General features: G+C 48.0%; 1 protein-coding gene and 1 long non-coding RNA gene across 2 annotated transcripts in view; one reads left to right on the top strand and one right to left on the bottom strand.

Moving 5' to 3' along the window:
* PARN (poly(A)-specific ribonuclease) overlaps positions 1–19,327 on the top strand; it is a 160,488-nt gene that overhangs the window by 96,788 nt on the left and 44,373 nt on the right. The gene's annotated exons all lie outside the window — the stretch shown is intronic.
* Positions 11,320–17,577, bottom strand: LOC125090681 (uncharacterized). Its single transcript, XR_007124412.1, has 3 exons — positions 17,494–17,577; positions 17,292–17,379; positions 11,320–11,419 (listed from the first exon to the last, which is right to left on the bottom strand). It is a non-coding gene; the product is annotated as an uncharacterized LOC125090681 (long non-coding RNA).

Genomic DNA, 19,327 nt, shown 5'->3' with positions numbered 1-19,327 from the left:
TGCCCTGTCTATGACATAATTTTTTTTTCCTTTTTTTCTTTTCTTTTTTTTTTCCCACGTGGGGCTTGAACTCATGACCCTGTGATCAAAACCCGAGCTGAGATCAAGAGTCAGATGCTTAACCAACTTAACCACTCAGAAGCCCCATGATTTTTTGTTTTAAAAAAAGTTTTAAAATCAGAATTTCTCATATTGTCAGATTGCCCTGTGCAAAGATTATATCAGTTTATAATCCATACAGTGTTATTTATTTTTTTTAATGTTATCAGCAGTTCTTTGATTAATGAGGGAAGATACGTTTTCTTTGTTTTCTTTTTCTTTACAAATGGACCTCGTGCATTTTATCATTTTCTCCAACTTTTTATTTTGAAAAATTTCAAACCTGTGGATAAGATAGCAACTTTCTCATATCTGCTCTATCTCACCCTCACTCCATGTGCACACACAGATGTGCACACACGTGTGTACATACACGTTGCACACACATTCATAACATATACATATATCAGCATGTGTATATATATTCTCTGTTGTAGGATATTTGTGGTAGTGGTTTGGTCTCATGTTCAGGCCATAGTTCAATTTCCCCAAATGTCCTAGTTGATGTCTCTTACAGTTTTTTATTTTTATTTTTGATCCAAGATCCAGTAAAAATCATGCATTTCGTCTCCACAGCCCTTCAGTGTTCTTCAATCTGGAACAGTCCCCAGGGTGTTTTTGTTTTTCATGACGTGGACAATTTTTGAAGAGCTTAGGCCCATTGTTTTGCAGGGTCCTTCTGTGTGCTTTGTCTGTCCCATGGAGATTTAGAGGAAGTACTTTGGTGGGAGTGCCTCTCTGTAGGTGATATGTTCTCAGCACAGCACGTCCAGAGGCATGTGACCTCCATTTGTTAAACAATTACTGGCGTTTTGTTAGGTGAGCAGGTTAAAGGTGACCTCCCTTTCTCCCCTGTAGCTTCCCCCTTTGTGACTAGTAAGCGCCTGGGGGTCTTAACCGCTAGAGTGTGTCGCTCATTTCAGTGTAAACATTGTCAAAGCAGCCCTAGACCTACTGTGAGAAGCTTCATTGCTTCTTATTTTGTGAATTGTGTGTTCTTACTGATTTTGTAGGTATACTTTTATTATGAGTATTATTTATTCTCAGTATTTAGTGAGCCATTAGTTCTTAGGTCCTAGAGGCTATTCTGAAATCTTCATAACAACGTGAAATACATGTATGATTTTCCCCCTTCATTGCCCAGAAGAAGTGGACACCTAAAGAGATTAATTCCAGTTTTGTTTTTGCGAATAGTTGCCCCAGTTTGTTGTGTAGTTCTTCACGTAAGTCTGTTTTGCTACCCCAGAGCTTTGCGTTTTTCCATAGTCCCAGGGATTGGTTTATTCTCTTAAGTTTCTCCTTTTTGTGTCTTCCTTAGATGCATGAAGTTATTTACTCCATCAGGAAGGAGTTTTGCTGTAATGACACTTGTCGGTAAACAGGCTTGCCAGATTTGCGTAAATGTGTCCCAAGTAGTGTACAGAATGTACTAACACTAAAAAATGCTCTGGTGCTTATTTGAAATTCAGCTTTACCTGGGTGCTCTGTATTTTTATTTGCTCATTCTCCATAGCGCTACGCAGACATGGTGTATTTTCGGTTTTTGATTTAGCATCTGTGTCTTCCCCTGGAATGTAAACTCTGGGGAGTCAAGATTTGATCTTTTTTTTAAATTTTAAAATTGAGGTTTAATGTACGTATAGAAAAGTGCATCTGACATAAATGTACCTTTCGGTGAATTATCTCAAAGTGAACATACCCATAGAACACGGCAGAGATTTTTATTCTCAATAGATTTTCAGTGCCTTAAGTAGCAGCTCACATATACTGGGTGATCAGCCCCTACTTGTACGAGTGCATCCGTGTTATAACTTTTTTTTTTTTTTTTAAGATTTTATTTATTTATTTGACAGAGAGAGATCACAAGTAGACTGAGAGGCAGGCAGAGAGAGAGAGGGAAGCAGGCTCCCTGCTGAGCAGAGAGCCCGATGCGGGCCTCAATCCCAGGACCCTGAGATCATGACCCGAGCCGAAGGCAGCGGCTTAACCCACTGAGCCACCCAGGCGCCCCGTGTCATAACTTTTGAACTAGGTATTCAAGTTACTTTGTCCAGATAACTAGCCAGAGGATTTACTGATCATCTATTGTTTGGTTATTATCCCCTTGAAAAGCATAATTTTTAGTGACTCTGAATACCAGATTAGTTAGCTGTTACCCTATGGTAGAACATTTAGGAGGTTTGTTTATGGTTATGTGTTGTTTTTTTTAAGATTTTATTTTTATGTACTCTCTATACCCAGTGTGGGGCTGGGACCTACAACCCTGAGATCAAGAGTCTCATGCTCTACCGAATGAGCCAGCCAGGCACCCCTGTGGTTTTCTTAAATGTACGTGTGTACATTTTGATCTCCAGACCTCTTTGTGCAAAAAAAAAAAAAAAAAAAAAAAAAAAAAAAAAAATCAGTTCTCATTTCAGATTGTTCTCATGGGCTGGTTTCCTAAAAGAGAAATTGGCTAGGTCAAAGGATATGAGTGTCTCTAACCCCCTTCTCATGTAGTCAGAACGTTCCCTGACAGTCTGTGGACTGTCTGCTGAAGAAGGTACAAGAAGGAACTGACACCGTGGCCCCGTGTTCCCTGCTTCCGAGAAAAGTAAGCATAGGTGGCCAGTGTGCGGCCGCTTTGCTGACATCATTTTCCTCGGTTGGTAGAGTGACTGAATGCACTTCCTCTCCACGTAGAAGCTCCCAGGTTTTGGGCAAGTCAGTCAGCAGGTTTCACTTTTCCCCTCTATACCGTGAGGGTGGCAGAGGGTGGCATCAGCAGTATGCCCCGCGTGGGACGTAGGCTCAGCACATGCTCATTGCCGCTCTGGTGCACAGGGCCCCTGCTGCCCCCAGTTCTCCCAGGCCCTGGTCCAGACCCGTCACGGGAGCTGACTGATGCTGGGGGACCTTCCCCCCAGCCCAGGAACACCGGCCAACTCAGTGGGGGCCAGCGTGTGAGTTTGCAGGACAGGATTCCCACCTTCCCATTGTATCCACACACCTGTGGGTTAGAACCCCTTGCAGTCAGACTGATTGGAACCGTGAGAGCACACCCGCACAGTGTGGGCTGCCCCTGCCTCTCCTTGCTTATCCACAGTACATCCATTTCTGGCCCCTTCGCTGGAAAAACAGATATTGCATTACCCTTTTCTCGTACCAGTCAGCTCTTTCCACTACTGCTTCTGACTGCTTCTAACCGTAGAGAACTCCTTAGAACTCCGTGAATGTCGTTTACGAATCTAGAGTAAAATTGTCTTGTGTAAACTGCTCTGTGTGTACATTACATTCAGCTCCTTGCTGCCCAGAAGAGAAAGTGAGGGTTTCTTCCTCCTTCTGATATTCTCACTCTCCCAGAAAAGAGAATTGGTCATTCATTCAGCTAATATTTATTACAAAGGGCCTCTGCAGGAGAACATTATTCTTAAATCTCTGAACTTCCACTAAATACCCCTAACACAAAAGGAGAGCAGGTAGGAACGCTCAAGGGCATTGGGGGCGGGGTGGGGTGGAAGGAGAGAGAAAGGAGGCCGTTGGAATTTCTGTGCAGTCCCCTGTTCTATTTAAACCATTCTCACAAATTTTAAAAATTCCCCTCTCTAATACATCTCTTTTATTTTAATATTAAAATGTTTTAAATGCTCAGATTAATTATTTAACGTTTCCTCCCCGATCTCCAGTAGTCAAGTCCATGCCCTAGGAAGTTCAGTGCTGCTTATTCAGTGGCTTGCCATGATTGTGGGCGCAGGGCTGTTGAGAAACCACGGGAACTAGCCCTGTTAGATACTGTCTCCTGCAGAAATGTCACTGGTGACGCGAAATGACTGAAGCACGCCCCTTGTCTTCCGAGAACTGGCCTGGGTGTGTGTGTGATGGGAGGACAGGCCCAAGGCGTGGATCGTACAGTCCCTGGGTTCCAGTCGCAGTTGCATCATTGCCATTTTTCAGCTCGGGTGGATTCAGACGTACTCATTTGGAGGAGTTACTCTTTTGGTAGCGAGACTGGTTTTGCTTGTCACTCCAGTCAGTGAAAGTGTGCACCCAAGTGAGTCGGACATGGAACGGGAGATACGGATCTCCTTCCGCAGGTGACTGTCAGACCTCGCATTCTGGCCATGGTGTGGGCGCATGCTTGTGTGTTCAGTAGCGTGGGCCTCCCATGCAAGCCGCCTTCTGCCTCTGGTGTGTGCGAGAGGAAGGAACACAGCGTGTCCCGACCCGGCGGGAGGCACAGCCACAAGGGAGGCGAGGCGGCACCTTCCAGAGGACATTTTCCAGGGTCATTTGGACAAATGCAGTTTTACCCTCTAGTCTCCCCACACATGTGCACACTATTGCAACCCCCAGTGCTGGATGCTCACCCTGCAGCCAGTGTGGAGAGCACCCCAGCTCCAAGAGAAGGAACAGTGGTCCAGAGAGGGGACATGGCGGTCCCGCAGGCCTGTGATGACTGTCCCTCCCCAGAATGACTGGGCCACTCGGCTCATACCGTTTCATTAAAATCTTTTAACTCATGAAGCTGTCACACTTTTTTTTCCCGCCTCCCCCCCCCTCCCCGCCCCCTCGCCGTCCTTAAATAACCCAAACAGCATTCAGTCAGGGCATCCAGGGAACCAAGGACAGGGTGGGCCCCAGCTCTCCGGCAACCATGGTGAATGCCAGGGGCGCTCTGGCTTGAGCCAGAGACAGAACGGGCCCCCATCAGTGTGCCTTCGGCTCCTCGCCTGTGTCTCCCGGGCCACCTGACATGTTCCCTGGGGAGCTGGTTTGTGGGGAGAGTGTGTACAGGGGGAGGCGACCAGTTGTGAGCTGCGGAGGGCACACCATGCAGCATTCCAACCCCCTCCTTTGAGGATTCTCACGAAATGTGCCGTGTGAGTCGGTGGGGATTGTTTTCTACCTGCTCTACCCAGAAGCCCTCTTCCGGCCTTGGCTTGACCAGTGGCTCAGGGCGGAGTAGGAGATGCCCTTGGCTCTATGTAGGCCGACTTCTTCAGTTTTCCTGCCTCTGCCTGCATTATAACGTTCGCCGTCTCTTCCGTTCTCTTTAAAGTAGAAGCTGGGCACTTTGACTCCCAAATCAAGTCTTGAGGGGGAATTAGTTATTGAAAGCATGTTATTTCCTTTTCTCTTTTCTCTCTTCTCTTCTCTTCTTTTTTCTTTTTTCTCTTTTTAATGGTACTCAGTATGACATCATTGTGATTCAGGCCTGTGAACTGTTACCCTGAGTCTGCCGTAGAGCCGTGCACCGTCTTGCTGTGGGACTGATTCTGACGAATCCATTCGTAGCCTTAGAAGCAAGCCTGGCTTGTTCTTCCCCTGTGGTCGAAGGCCTGTGACTGCTGCCCCAGCCCGGCCCTGGACACTGTCCACGAGCTTGCTGGGAAGAATGGGCTCCGTGGAGCTTTCCATGTGAGTCCCAGGGAAGCTGCTAACACACAGTCCTCTTTTTCTTTACTAAAATCATAAAGTAGTTTTATGCAAAAGTGGGTTAAGTAAATTCAGCCACGACACAAACATACTTGAGTTGACATGCTTTAATTGGAGGCGGCGGCTGGTGCTAGACGCATGAGTGGTGGGACATCGGTTATGATTTAAAGGATGGTGGTGTTTTTCTAGGGAAAAGCGAATGTGTAGAGTACTTTTATGTATTTATTTTTAAAGGATTTTACTGTATTTTTCTTTAATTTTAGAGCACATGCATGAGCGGGGCGGGGGCGGGGGGAGCAGAGGGGGAAGGAGAAGGAGGGAGGAAGAGAATCTCAGAATAGAGCTGCACAGAGTGTGGAGCCCGACGTGGGGCTCGATCTCCCAACTCTGAGATCACAACCGGAGCCAAAAACCAAGACTTGGATGCTTAATGGACTGAGGTGCCCCCCAAGTGCTTTTTAAAATCCATGGATGCTACGTTGTCAAGCATTCCATGTTCTGTACCGATATATGACTTTCAGAAGTCGTTCTTCAATTTCCTAATTTGTGTCAAGTATTTCGACGTTACAGGAGAACCCGTGGTTCATTGGAAATTTTAAGATAAAACATTACAGAACATTCCAAAATACTTTGATGCGTAGTGAGGTCATGATACCTGCCATTCTATTAATTTTTTTTCATGTAACTTATTTTATTATTTATTTAAATAAGTAGTCATTTTGTTTCTTTTTTCTTTTCTTTTTATTCATGTGCATTTTTTTAAAGATTTTATTTATTTATTTGAGAGAGAGAGACAGCGAGAAAAGGAACAGAAGCACCGGGAGTGGGAGAGGGAGAAGCGGAGTGGGAGAGGGAGAAGCGGCTTCCTGCCCAGCAGGGAGCCCGATATGGGGCTCCATCCCAGGATGCAGGGATCAGGACCTGAGCCAGGTAGAGGCTTAACAACTGACCCCATCCCCCCCCAGGCACCCCCATGTAAATGTTTTTAAAAATGTAAGACTTGGGGGCACCTGGGTGGCTCAGTGGGTTAAACCCTCTGCTTTCAGCTCGGGTCATGATCCCAGGGTCCTGGGATCAAGCCCTGCACTTCAGGCTCTCTGCTCAGCAGGGAGCCTGCTTCCCTTCTTCTCTCTCTGCCTGCCTCTCTGCCTACTTGTGATCTCTGTCTGTCAAATAAATAAATGTAAGACTTGATTATATTATCTAACCAGTTTGATTTTGCATTGGTCGTCCAAATAGACAAAAAGATCTACATTACTTTCTCCTTGGTATATAGAAAACAAAATGAGTATTTAGAACAACTTAAGAGATATTAGCAACTCGAGGCAGAAAAGCTTATAGTGCCAATATCACTTAAGAAAAAAATCTGCCTTTTTCTCCTGCTAGTAGGAAAATTTCACAGGTTCTGTAAGTGTTCAGGAGCAGTGAAGAACTCGTTACTTCTCTGGATTTGGGGAGGCGCCACCTTCTGAAAGCACTTACCAGATGGGGGAAGCTGCTCTCCCCGCCCCCTCCCTCTCCCGTCCTTCTGTCCCTCTCATCCTCTCTCTCCTTTCTTTCCTTCTCCTGCTAGCTCTCCTGTGTATAGATAGATTTGCCTGACTCGAGAGAAGTGTCACCGAGTCGGCTTCTGCAGCTTCTGACAGCTTAATGTGCCCTTGTCAGACCTGGACCCTGTCTGTTCTGACCACGGAGCCTTGGCGGCAGCGGCCTCTCATATAACAGGGAACGAGACTCCCATAGAAAATAAAGAGGTGAATAGTCCCCCTAAAACCGTGAAGTCTGTGGGGAAGAGATGGGGTAACATAAAGGGAGGAAAATGATGCAGGAAGAGAATGACCATTTTAAAAGCCAAGATGGAATGGGACTTTAAAATCAAAATAACCCTCGTTCAGTTTCTTGTGGCCCTTTTGGCATGTTTAGTAATCCTCAGGGTTTCAGTGTCTAGCCTATAGATGGGACCCACCAGTGACATAAATTAGTTGTTGGGCACATCTCAGCAAGGTAAAGAGTCAAATTGAGGTGGCAAATGAGACTTAACTTTAATTACTGTGTGTGATTCTTTTTGGAGACATCTTTTCTGAAGTGAGGCTTTGCCATTTACAACAAACGCGTTTCATTGTCCCAAGGCAACCTATATCCAGAGAGCAGATTTCATTCCTTTTCTTAGGAAGTGATCCTCCCTCTACAAAGGGTAATCACAAGGCCAGGAGGCCTGGAGGTGGCTGGCCTGAATGTTAAGCGAGGCTTGTTGGCATTTTTGGAAGCTTTCTGGTGGTGACAGATCCTGTGTGGGGTGTCCTGGGGGCACTGAAGAGGCGAGTAGATTTCATAATGTTCCGAATCTTAAGGTACGTTGCAGGGGTGGAGAAAGGAGGAGACAAAAGGTAGAGCTGGGGAAAGGGTTCTGGGTCACAGTGTAGTATCACGGCGTCATCCCGAGAGCGCAGAGCGGGGCCAGAGCGGTGGCGATCGGGGCAACATGAGGGAAACAAGCACAGAGGCAGTCAAGGTTTCTGCGGAATCCTGCGACTCCCTTCCGAGGTTGGGAGAGGCTGCTTTGGGTGGCTGACACCCTCCCTCCTGGGTGAGGGGGAGGGGGGAATGACTCACCTTGCAGGTGAGATAGCTCGGCCCTGCCTGGCTGATAAGGGTCTATCCCTCTCCTCTCTCTCTCCAGGTCCCTTCCTCCCCTCCTGGTTTCGCTTGGTTAATGAATAAGCTGAGTCAGGAGGTCTAAGTGAATTCCTTTATCAAATGAAAACCACTTCAGAAACATCCAGCAGAGACAGTTAATGAAAGTGTAAATACTGCTGCACAACTTCACCCGCATCTGGTCGGCTTATAAACAAGAGGACTTGAAGCTTTTCCCGCTTGAAACTTTTCAGTCTGAAAATGTAGCTGCGCTGTGAGGCGCTTTGCAACGGTGGCCGTGGGAAGTCGAGAAAAGATGGAACGCTGATGCTCTGTCACCCTAGCACTAATATTGTGACAGATTTAATGCTTCCGTGACAGCTCAACCAGCCACCAGAAGCAGCGTCTCGGTGCATACACAGTGTCCCTTTTTACCGGGTGCGTGTCCCTCTCTGGCATCCCGAGTGCTGCTGGGGAGAACTTGTCCAGATCAAAGAACCCGCTTCACTCTGACTGTGGACCCAGCCTCTCCCCGCAGGCTGCGGTTCAGTTACATGGAGGCTCTGGCTGGGGACTCGGTTGTGTCCTAAAAGTTCTTTTGTGGATTAACCTTTTAGAACACAAAGCACATTGTCGCACCGAAATGCCACGTTGAATGGTGGGTGTCAGTGAGCCGTGGCGTGTTTCAGGCTTTGGGTCAGGGCCCGTTTGTGGGTCGGGAACTCAAGGCTGGTGGACACCAGTAGGAACAAAGAAGGTAGAAAGGAGCAGAACAGAAGACCTCAGAGTGGGTTGCAGATAGTACAGGTGGGTGTTGTTTCGTGATGCTCTTGTAGCGTGAAACCCCTTGCACATGGTATGCTGCCGTTGGAGCCCGAAAGGCTCTCCCTCAGGGGTGTTGTACCCGCAGCGCCTTGAATCTGGCCATGTCCACGGTCTAGCTAGCACTGTGACGTCAGGCAAGGCACTCGTCTGGGGCTCTGTTTTGTCGTATTCACAGTGGCGCTGTTCTGTGGAGGTAGGATTAGAGCTGAGAGAGCGTGTGTGGAAGCCCGTGAAGATACTAAGATACTACAGGATATAGGATAACATATTAGGGTGAGAGCTAATAATGCGCTTTGCGCAGTGTAACCGTGCTGTAAACCATGATTCTTTTTCACTTGTCCTTCTTCCTGATCGATGTGGGCAGACCTTAAGGATGCTGTTATGTAATAGCAAAACTCAGGCATGGACCTTTGGGTCATCTTCCCTCGAGTGGAATTTATTCAGTGTTCTTGACCTTTAGGATCTGCCTCTTCGGATCTGCTGTTTCGCAGAATCTAGGAGGTCTTTGATTTTACTTTAAATTGTTCCCGTGTAGTTGAGACATCAATCTTGATTTTCTCCCAGGAAGTATGAAGAATGGTATAAATTACTTAGGGCTTGACGCTGTCTGTCAGGTTCAGGGAGGACTAGTAAATTTGGGATTGCTTCCCAATTCTTTTTTTCAGTTGTGCATTTTGTCTTAAATATAAAGGGGGGACGTTCTCTCTCTCTCTTCTCCTCCCCACTTCAAGGTAACTCACTTCTAAACTGTTGGAAGTCTGTCTGCTCCTGTTGGACCCATCCTAAAATTCCTTCTCTTCTGCACATCACAACACCATCTTTTAAGGAACTCTCTCAGTCCTTGAGACCTTCTTTTGTGTGTTTGTTTGGCTTTGGTTTAGAGCAGCTGCTTTGCTAATGGCCTTGAGGGGTAGGTTAAAATAGTCAGAAGCATGGCATCAAAGGCAGGGAGGCCTGTAAAAATAAGAATTTACTGCCCAGCTTGTGGGGTTGTTTTGAGGAGAAGCAGCGCGGCACATGGGTAACATTGCACAGAAGGCCGCTCTCTCTGGCTGGGTCCTTGTCAGGAACTGGCCCGTGGCCCGTTCTCCTCCCCCTGCTCTCCCAGTTTCCAGCCCCGGAGCTCTCAGGAAGACCCAGTCCTTCTGCCCAGGAAACAGCCAGCTTCCAGCGGTAACGTCCTACCCCCACATCCAGCAGGCTCTGCACCCACAACTTTTTTCTCAGAAGTGGATCCCGCCCACGTGCTCCGGGCCCCATCTCCTCTCCAGGGCCCCACGCTGCCCCTTATCCTTTCCGCCCACCCTTGGACTTCTCCCCAACAGTGCAGAAACCTGCCACATCCCTCCCACGTTCCCAAAAAACTCCCCAGATCCCGGTTCGCCTTTGCTCCTGGTCGTCTTTCCTTCTGCAAAGTCGGTGCTGTGCTTGTACCACCTGTGCCGTGTCCCTCTCACTGTCATCCTGCAGTGGTCCCACACCACTGACCTCCTCTTGCTAAGGTTCCTGTAACTTCTGTGCCATGAAGCCAGCAGACTCTCCCCTCCTCTTTCCCGCCGCTCAGTACCTCGGCCTGTTCCCCCTCCTAGAATTCCACGGCACCGTCCTTTCTAGATCAGTCCCCCGCCGCCTCAGCCCGTGGCTTCCCAGGTACGCATGCGTGCTCATCCCCATGTGGACGGTGACTAACTGTTGGCCTTCCTTGGAGCTCTTTCAGGACTTCTTCTCTTACTCTGGGCCGTCTCCGTTCCTGTTCCTGTTCTTTCCCCTTCAGGGACGTGGCCTTGTAGGACACATGTCAGATCATGTCCTCCCCCGCCTGAACAGCCGGCGGTGGCTCCCACCGCACACTGCATGGCCTTGGGCCTTCTGTGCTGTGCCCTTGACCCTGGCTTCCCCAAAGGCTCCTCCCACTCTCTTTTCAGTCTCTGCCATGTTGGTCCTACTTCCTCACGCAGAGATTGGTCACTTCCTGTTCCTTCCGCCTGGAGCCCAGCCCCCACCCCCAGCACTCTCCCACCTTTCAAATCTCAGGGAAGATCCCAGTGTCTTTTCCATGGGGAATGGGTCCCTGCATCCTGGGCTTGACCAGCTTCTCAGGGAGCCCCAAGTTCCAACCCTCAGCCCGTGTGTGGCACTCTGTACGCTGTCCCTCTCCCTGCAAACACAGGGCCTGTGTCTCTGACCCACCCTCACGGCCCCAGTTGCCGAGTCTTAGAGGATGGCGTGTTTGTTCCCGCATGAATGGATAGATGAATGAATGAACAGATGAGAATTTAATCCGTCAGTGTCTGTATTCATAAACTAACGGATGGACGAATAAACGACCAAGTGAGATCTAAGTACCTTTGTTTGTTATAAAGCAGTTAGCACAGTTCTTCCAGACAGTAAGTACTCAGTAAATGATAGCTTTATTTACTTCTCATCGACTTTTCAGCCAGGAACTCTGAAAAGAGAACAAACGCACCACCAGGCTGGTTAGTGGGAGCAGTGTTCCTTAGTGACGTCTAGGGTGGTTGGCATAGGCCTCGGGGCTGCTCCGAGCCTCTCTGGCAACCCCTCCATCACAGTCCCCCTTTTGCTAGTTCGGACTTATCCTTCCCTCCTGCACCTGCTCATGTTAAAAGCAGCATGCCTGGGTTCTGGCCTACCTGGTGCTTGCTTCTAGTCTGTTCCTTCCCCTTTTATCCTCTAGACCGTGGGCCTCTTCGGGGCAGAGAATGTCCATTCCTTCTGCCCCGCCCCCATACCCCGCTACCTGGTGCTTGCTTCTAGTCTGTTCCTTCCCCTTTTATCCTCTAGACCGTGGGCCTCTTCGGGGCAGAGAATGTCCATTCCTTCTGCCCCGCCCCCATACCCCGCACATTACCGAGCCCCAGTGTTTGTTGAATGAATGACTGAGATGAACGTCTGTAAGGCTGACAATGGTGGTGTCCCTGGAGTTCCTGAAAACGATTCAACTTACTTTGGCCTCCGTACCTTTCTGAAAATAGGATACTTAAAGGCTTCTTGGTTTTATACTTGTTGAGTGCGGTTGTCGTACTGGTCCGCGTGTTTTCCATTTTCTCTCTGTGCTTTCGCATGGGAAAGGTTTTGCTGGATTGCATCTGCAGTCTGCATGACAGCGGTATTCGTGAGCTCTGGCAGATTCGGGTTACGCGAGGCCCCCTTCCTTCGGGCTCACGGAGGTGAGGGGACTTCTAGCTCGAAGGTTCTGTGTCAGCCGCGGAATGTATTCTGTTGGCTCAGGCACACTTCTGTTTGAACTATAGGTTTTGTGATTAAACAGCAGTAGTCTCATTAATTAGACACCTACTATGTGCTGGGCCCTGTGCTAAAAGCTTTGCATGCACGCTCTCCACTTTTCCTAGCAGCCTTAGAGAACAAGTAGAGAAGCCCATTTTACAGATAAAGAAATGAAGCCATGGAGGCCAGTGAGGCAGGATTTGAACCCAGGCCCCTGTGGCCTCGGAACTGTGGTTTTCCCACTTGACTTTGTTGCTTCTCTTTCTTAACGTAGGCGTTAAGTAAACATTATACCTACACACCAGCCTTTATCCACTTTGTAGAGCGAGTTTTCGTTGCCACTTCCTTAGCCTTTGTTAGAGAACTGGGAGGTGAAATGAGGATGGGAGCAGCGTGTCTTTGATTGTGGAGGTGATACGGATGTGGGGGGATCACGCTGTCCGTGAGTGTGCCCTTCAGGTGGCAGAACCAGGGTCACACGCACTTCCTCTTCTCAGCCTTGTCAACAGGCGGGGCTGCCGCCACCTGCCCCCAGCCTTGAGGTGCCGGGGGGGGGGCTCTGTGGTACTCTGCACGTCTCTGTGCCATGGCATCCTGTGTGTCAGGCTCTGGGGGAGACCTCGGGGAGGCAGAGATGGTGGGATCACATGCCTTCTGCTTCTTCCCTCAGTATTTCTGTCTGTCCATCCTCAGGGGTTGGGAGCACGTTCCAGTGTCTTCATTTTCATTCTTTCAGCCGCAGTGCTTTTAAAACAATAATTCGCCTCGGGGCGCCTGGCTGGCTCATTCAGCGAGTATGCAACTCTTGACCTTGGGGTTGTGGGTTCAAGCCCCACGCTGGGTGTAGAGCTTATTTAATTTTTAAAAATATCCTTAGGGTGCCTGGGTGGCTCAGTTGGTTAAGCGACTGCCTTCAACTCAGGTCATGATCCTAGAGTCGTGGGATCGAGTCCCACATCAGGCTCTCTTCTCAGCAGGGAGTCTGCTTCTCCCTCTGACCCTCCCCTTTTCCTGTGCTCTCTCTCTCTCTCATTCTCTCTCTCTCAAATGAATAAATAAATAAATAAAATCTTAAAATATATATATATGTATATATATTTTTTTTTTGTTTTTAAATTACCCTCTGTTGGAGCAGGGCCCACTGCATGGAAGGAAGAAGAGGGGACCAGGGTCCTGAGTCCTCACTGGGTGACAGAGGCAAGCCGGCCAGTTTTCCGAGTCTCTGCTGCCTTTCTTTCCCAGCGTCCGGGTGAGGCTCAGGCACAGCCACGTGTGCCGATTGTCCCTGCCCTGCAAAGCCGGTCTTCAGAGTCAACGCCAGCTCCTTGCTTGCAGTCCAGGGCTCTCGTGCACTAGCTCAGGCTTCAAGACAGACTTCTTAACCGAAGCGTTTCTGAATTTTCTCTCTTGCATGGACAGAGAATGCCAACAGATACAAAAGCTGTGCTTCTGAGCAGCCCCCTTTCCCGCCATAATCTTAGGTTAACTTCCTGCAAAAGAACGGAGGTAGAACTCCGGAGCTACGAGCGTGGCTGGGGCGTGGGCCCTGCCCTCAGAGAGCGTGGGCAATGTTGGGGCAATGTGGGGAATGAGGCGGCCTGTTCCTAAGGGCCCAGACGGCACCCTAGTGGGCTGGTGCCTTCTCAGAGAGACTCAAGAAAGGACCAGGCTCAGGAGGGGAAGTGGGGATGGCAGAGGGGAAAGCAGAGGCCATCTGACTGGCCAGCTCGCCCTGACCTGTTGGGAACCACGGGAGAGCAGCCCTGCTGTGGCGAGCTGCCGTTGGACCTTCCCGCACGTGCCCCGGGCTCTGCCTGCCGTCTCCCATCCATGGTGGGCGTGTGCAGTCACCAGCACGAGAGAATGTTCTTAGTGACCCGTACGGTGGAGTGTGTTCTGTTTTGTTTTGAGCGCCTTCCTTTGAAGATTTTAAAGTTAGCTTTCACTAGAATCCAAGGTCAAAGCTGCCGTGCTCTCTCTGGTAAAAGGGAAGAAGTGTTCAGTCTGTTACCAGCCCAGCCTGATTAGAATAATCTGGAACATGACAAAACTCGTATTCAGTATGCTCGTATTTAGATAAATACACAAACACAAAGCATTAGGCACCCTCCCTCCCCTGGCGTGGGCTGAAAACCCCAAGTGACAGCATGTGGTGCAGGGGCCTGAGCCGCGGCTGTGGGAGGGGGATGGAGAGGCATCTTCCAGAAAGCACCCGCTGGCGCCCTGGGAGTAGGGCTGCGGCCACAGAGCTGGCAGAGGCCGCCCTCGGCCTTTAGGTGATCCTGTGGACATTCCTGCTGCTGCGTACACAGGACTGTCTTCACCTATGCCATTAGGGTAACCCCGTGGCTGGCAGAGCAAGTCTCCGGTCAGTGCTTCTCCTGCCTGTAGGGGCTGGACTGCTCTGAACGTCGGCATCTGGCACCACCGAGACTTAGTGTCGGCTGCGGGGGCCTTTGCAGACAGTGCATGCAGGGCTGGGGGGTGTCCCTGCCTCCGCAGCCGCCGCTCCCCACTGATCTCAGCCCGCAGAGGGCCAGATGGCCCTGACTTGCCTCGCTTCTGGAGGAAGGTCCCACTCATGCCACACTCACGCCACACACACACACATGGTTTGCAGGCACCACCGTGTCACTGGGGGCATTGAACCTGGAGAGACTCTTATCTCGTCTTTCAGACACCTTCCAGCTTAGACCGCCTGTACCGGAAATGGCCCTTAGTAGTTGGACAGGATAAACAACAGAAAACCTAAAGAATTTGTTTGTTTAAGATGTAATGAACATCTGTGAAACCACTACTCAACGAAGAACTAAACTATTGCTGATAAATTACATCTGTCTGTTGCTTTTCCTCCTCCCATCCTCCTGATTGCCTACCAGGGGAAAGTTGTGTTGATGATTTTTTTGCTTTTTTCTTCTCTCTCTCTCTCTCTCTCTCACACACACACACACACACACACACACACACACACCCCACCACCACCACCACCACCACCACCACCCCTCCCTGGATATAGTGGATATATTGTTTGATTATTGTATTGCTGATAAATTACATCTGTCTGTTGCTTTTCCTCCTCCCATCCTCCTGATTGCCTACCAGGGGTAAGTTGTGTTGATAATTTTTTTGCTTTTTTCTTCTCTCTCTCTGACACACACACACACACACACACACACCCCACCACCACCACCACTGCCGCCGCCGCCGCCCCCCTCCCTGGATATAATGGATATATTGTTTGATTTTTGTTGTAGAACGTAATAAAAAGAGAGTCAGACTACAAATAGACTTCTGGGACTTGCATTCCTCATTCACTGTCATATTCTTAAGATCTCTCCATTTTATTATATGTTGCTGTAGTTCATTTATGTTTACTGTGAGACGATACTCCGTGGTGGAAATATAACAGTTTTTCCATTCACCTGCTGGTAGAGATTTGGACTGCTGCTTTCCTTCTTTCTCGAATAGTGACAACATTGTGTTCTTTAAAACAAAGTTCTTATATTTACCTTATAATACTCATGTATTAATACATGTCCATGAGGGGACCTGCTGGGTCATAGGATGTGTGAATGTTCAGCATTACGTGAGATTGCGAAGTTGTTTTCCACAGTGGTCACACCAGTAGAAATCTCATTCCTTCACATCTTCCCAGCCATCGCTCTTAGCAGTCTTTTAAATTTTTTGCCAGTAAAGTAGAAAATGATACTGTTCTCATAATTTGTCTTTGCCTGAGCTCGAGCATCCCTTTATGTAATTATTGGCATTATATGCTTCCTTTGCTATGAAATGACTATGCATGCTTTTCGTGTCTTTGCCCATTTTTTTGTTGTTGTTGTGGGTTTTCTCCTTGTTTTGTAGGCGTTTTTATGGATTCTGGTGCTAATCCTTCACCAGTTCCAGGCGTTAGCAAATATCTTCTTCCAGTTCGTAGATTGTCTTCACTCTCTCAAGTGTCTGCTGATGGACAAAAATTTTAATTCCATGGAGTTACACCAATTGACCTTTTTTGAACGCTTAACACTTTTTGTATCTTCACAAATTCTTTCCTACTTCAAGCTCAGAAAGATACTGACTTATATTTTCTTTTCAAGTTTTCAGAGTTTGCTTTTGACATTTCAGTTCTTCATCCATCTGGAGTTGATTTTTCAGTATGGTGTGACTAAGAGTCCAATTTCATCTTTTTCCTATGGATAAACAATTTTTCCAACTTTTCCCTTTTCCACATTCTCTGTCTTGCTGTCTCTGTCAAAAATCAAAGTTTCACAGATGTGTACGTCTGTTTCTAGATTCTTCTCTCTCGTCGGTCCGATCGTGGATCCCTGTACCGTTGCTACACCATCTTAGTTACTCCAGCTTTACAGTAAGCTTTCGTAGCTTAGCAAGGCAGCGTCCCCCTCCTTTACTCTTTTTTGGAAAGGTCTGGGCCATTGTTGGCCCGTTTGTTCTTCTGTTTAACTTTTGGAGTTAACATTGCCAATTCCACAGAATAATTGGGGTATAATTTCTGTACAGTAAAGATACCCTCTTTGTTTACAGCTCTGTTTCAGCAAATGCATACAGTCATGTAACCATGACCACAGTGAAGATAAAGGATGGCTCCGTCATCCCCATAATTCCCTTATCCCCTTTGCAGTCGACCTCCTCCCCCAGTTCCTTACTAATCCTGCTCTCTTTTCTGTCAAGATTTTTTTTTTAATTTCATTTTTAATTTTTTCAATGCTTTCTTAAAATGCAGAATTTCTTTTTATTGGCGTCGCTGTCAGTCTGTAGGTGAATTGAGGAAGGAATCTGTATCTTAAGTCATCGTGTCCATAATCATAATGTATCTCTGTCAACTTATTTGGAGAGACTTTGCCTGACAGTACTGGAAAGTTTTTAATTTTTAGGAAAAAAAAGTAAAACACTTTAAGTAATTCTTTAAAATTCTTAGTAAAGGATACATTTTAGAAGATAATTGTCAGTCTAAATGAACATGTAAATACATTTTTAAAAATATGGCAGACCCGTGACAGTGTTATATTAAAAAAAAAAAAATCACATTTTGGTTCCAAACCGGCTTTGTGGCTTACCTGTAGGACTTTCGGCAAGCAGCCTAGCTTCCCTGATCTCAGTCTCTTTATCTGTGTGATGACTAGAGTGTCCCTTTCTCACGGGGCCCTTGTGGAGAGGAAATGTTGTAATGGGTGAGAGTGTCAGGAGATGAGCAGACCTGGCGTGGGGAAGCTGTGAGTGGGAGAGCCCATGGGAGGAGAGCTGCCCCCGCTCACCTACCCGGAAGCCCGGACGGAGGGCCGTCGGCATGTGCGTTTCCCCAGAGGCTCTAACCAAGTGGCACGACCGAATGATGGCTTTGAATCATTTCCCTGACAAATTTGGAAAAGGTTAGTGTTACCAAGCAGTCTGCTACATGCTGATTCTGACAGGCGAGCTGGAATCACTGGAGGACACAGCTGACAGCCAATTCATTTTGCTGATTCATCCATTCGAGGAGGGATGGCTTGGAGCCAGAGCTTGGCTTCCAGATTAAAGGCCGAGAGCTCCAGAGCTGCTGGGACGTGAAGGAATGCTGGTAAATGACTGCTATGTGAAGGCCAGCGGTGAAAAGCGGGTTGTTATTTGTTTCCCCTTTTAAGAGATCCTAATTCCACATGTGCTCGGATGCATTCCCCACCACGGTGAGGGAGTTGTTTGTAACGTTCGTCCGTGTAACGTTCGTCCGCGAGCTCAATTGTTGGAAACAACCGGATACTGTTAAACACATCATCTTGGCTCCTTCACGACGCTATCATCACCTTTGCTTTCCTGGGGAATATTGACTCACGCCTCCTCTTTTACTTTGGGAGTCCAAGGGAAACTCGAGCGAGGGATCATTGCAGATGTCATCCCTTTGGGGCCTGCCTGCAGAGTAAACCTGCCGGAATGAAGACTGGCTCTTAAAGAGGAAAATCCAGGAGATGCTCGTTTGCTAACAATCAGCACCAGATAATAATGGTAGAATCTGTGGGTTCTCATTAGGGGTCACACTGATAGTTTAGCCCGTATTAGTAAGATAGTCCTATGCTTTCCTGGAAATCACCCCTCCGTGAAGTTTGCGGGTGACAGGATAAGCTAAAGAGAATGGAAATCTTGTCTTGTTTTACCGAGTATCGAACGTGGTCCCCGGGACAGGGAGCAGTTGCCGGGCAGAAGGATGGGTGCTTGACGTCTGGTTACATGAATGGGGAAAGTTAGAAAACAAGAAACCGTTTCAACAAGGACCGTTGAAAACAAGAAAAGTATCGGTCCCGAGGAGTAAGATTTTCGAGAAAGGATCCTGTTTCTGTGGTTCTGTGCTGAGGAGCAACTTGGGTCAGTCGCACATCTCCAGAGCTGGATGCTTTTTCTGTTTATCTCCTCGGGAGTGAGTCAGAGCTCACTGCTTTGAGCTCACATTTCAGTAACTCACTCTCCTTCTTTGGGAAACTTTGTATAATGGGGAAGTTCTGTAATATTCTGGGGTTCCCCCACCCCATTTTTTCTCTCTTTAACTCTAGAGTGGATATTTGAAAAGTTACACAAACTTCTTAGTAAAACTTTGTGTTGTTTTTTTTTTTTAAGAGAAGAGGTTTTTTTTTTTCTTCTTCTTGTTTTGTGGTGGTGGTTGTTATGTTTTGCTCCTTAGACGGCTGAACATTTAGGGCATGACATTCTGTGAACCACAGTTGTGCTTGGAAGTTTTAGGCAGATCTGGTCTACTTGGAGCAAGGATGAAAAGTGTCAGGTGTCGGATACATAGAACTTCTGCTTCTCATGCAGCTAATTGTCTTGCCCTCTGATGTAAGGTCTCTGCGGTACCAGAGTCCCTTGTCTCGTACTAATGTGCTTAAGGACTGCAGACTTGTCACCGCCTGTATTCTGCCATGCCCTCCTCCACATTTAGGTATTTAGGGCGAACGACTCTGTACCAAGAGCGCCGCTGGGAGTGGGTACACAGACTGTTATAGACACCATGGTGCTTGGGTAGCTGCCCGGGTACCAAGTCTGCTCCTCACGGCCCCGACCAGCACGGCCAGACTCTCAGTGTCTCGCCACCGGTCTATGGGTAGTAACCGGTGGTCTGATGGCA

Source organism: Lutra lutra, chromosome 18 (genome assembly GCF_902655055.1).
Source record: "Lutra lutra chromosome 18, mLutLut1.2, whole genome shotgun sequence".
NCBI classification, from domain to species: Eukaryota; Metazoa; Chordata; class Mammalia; order Carnivora; family Mustelidae; genus Lutra; species Lutra lutra.
This window is presented reverse-complemented; position numbering and strand designations above follow the sequence as displayed.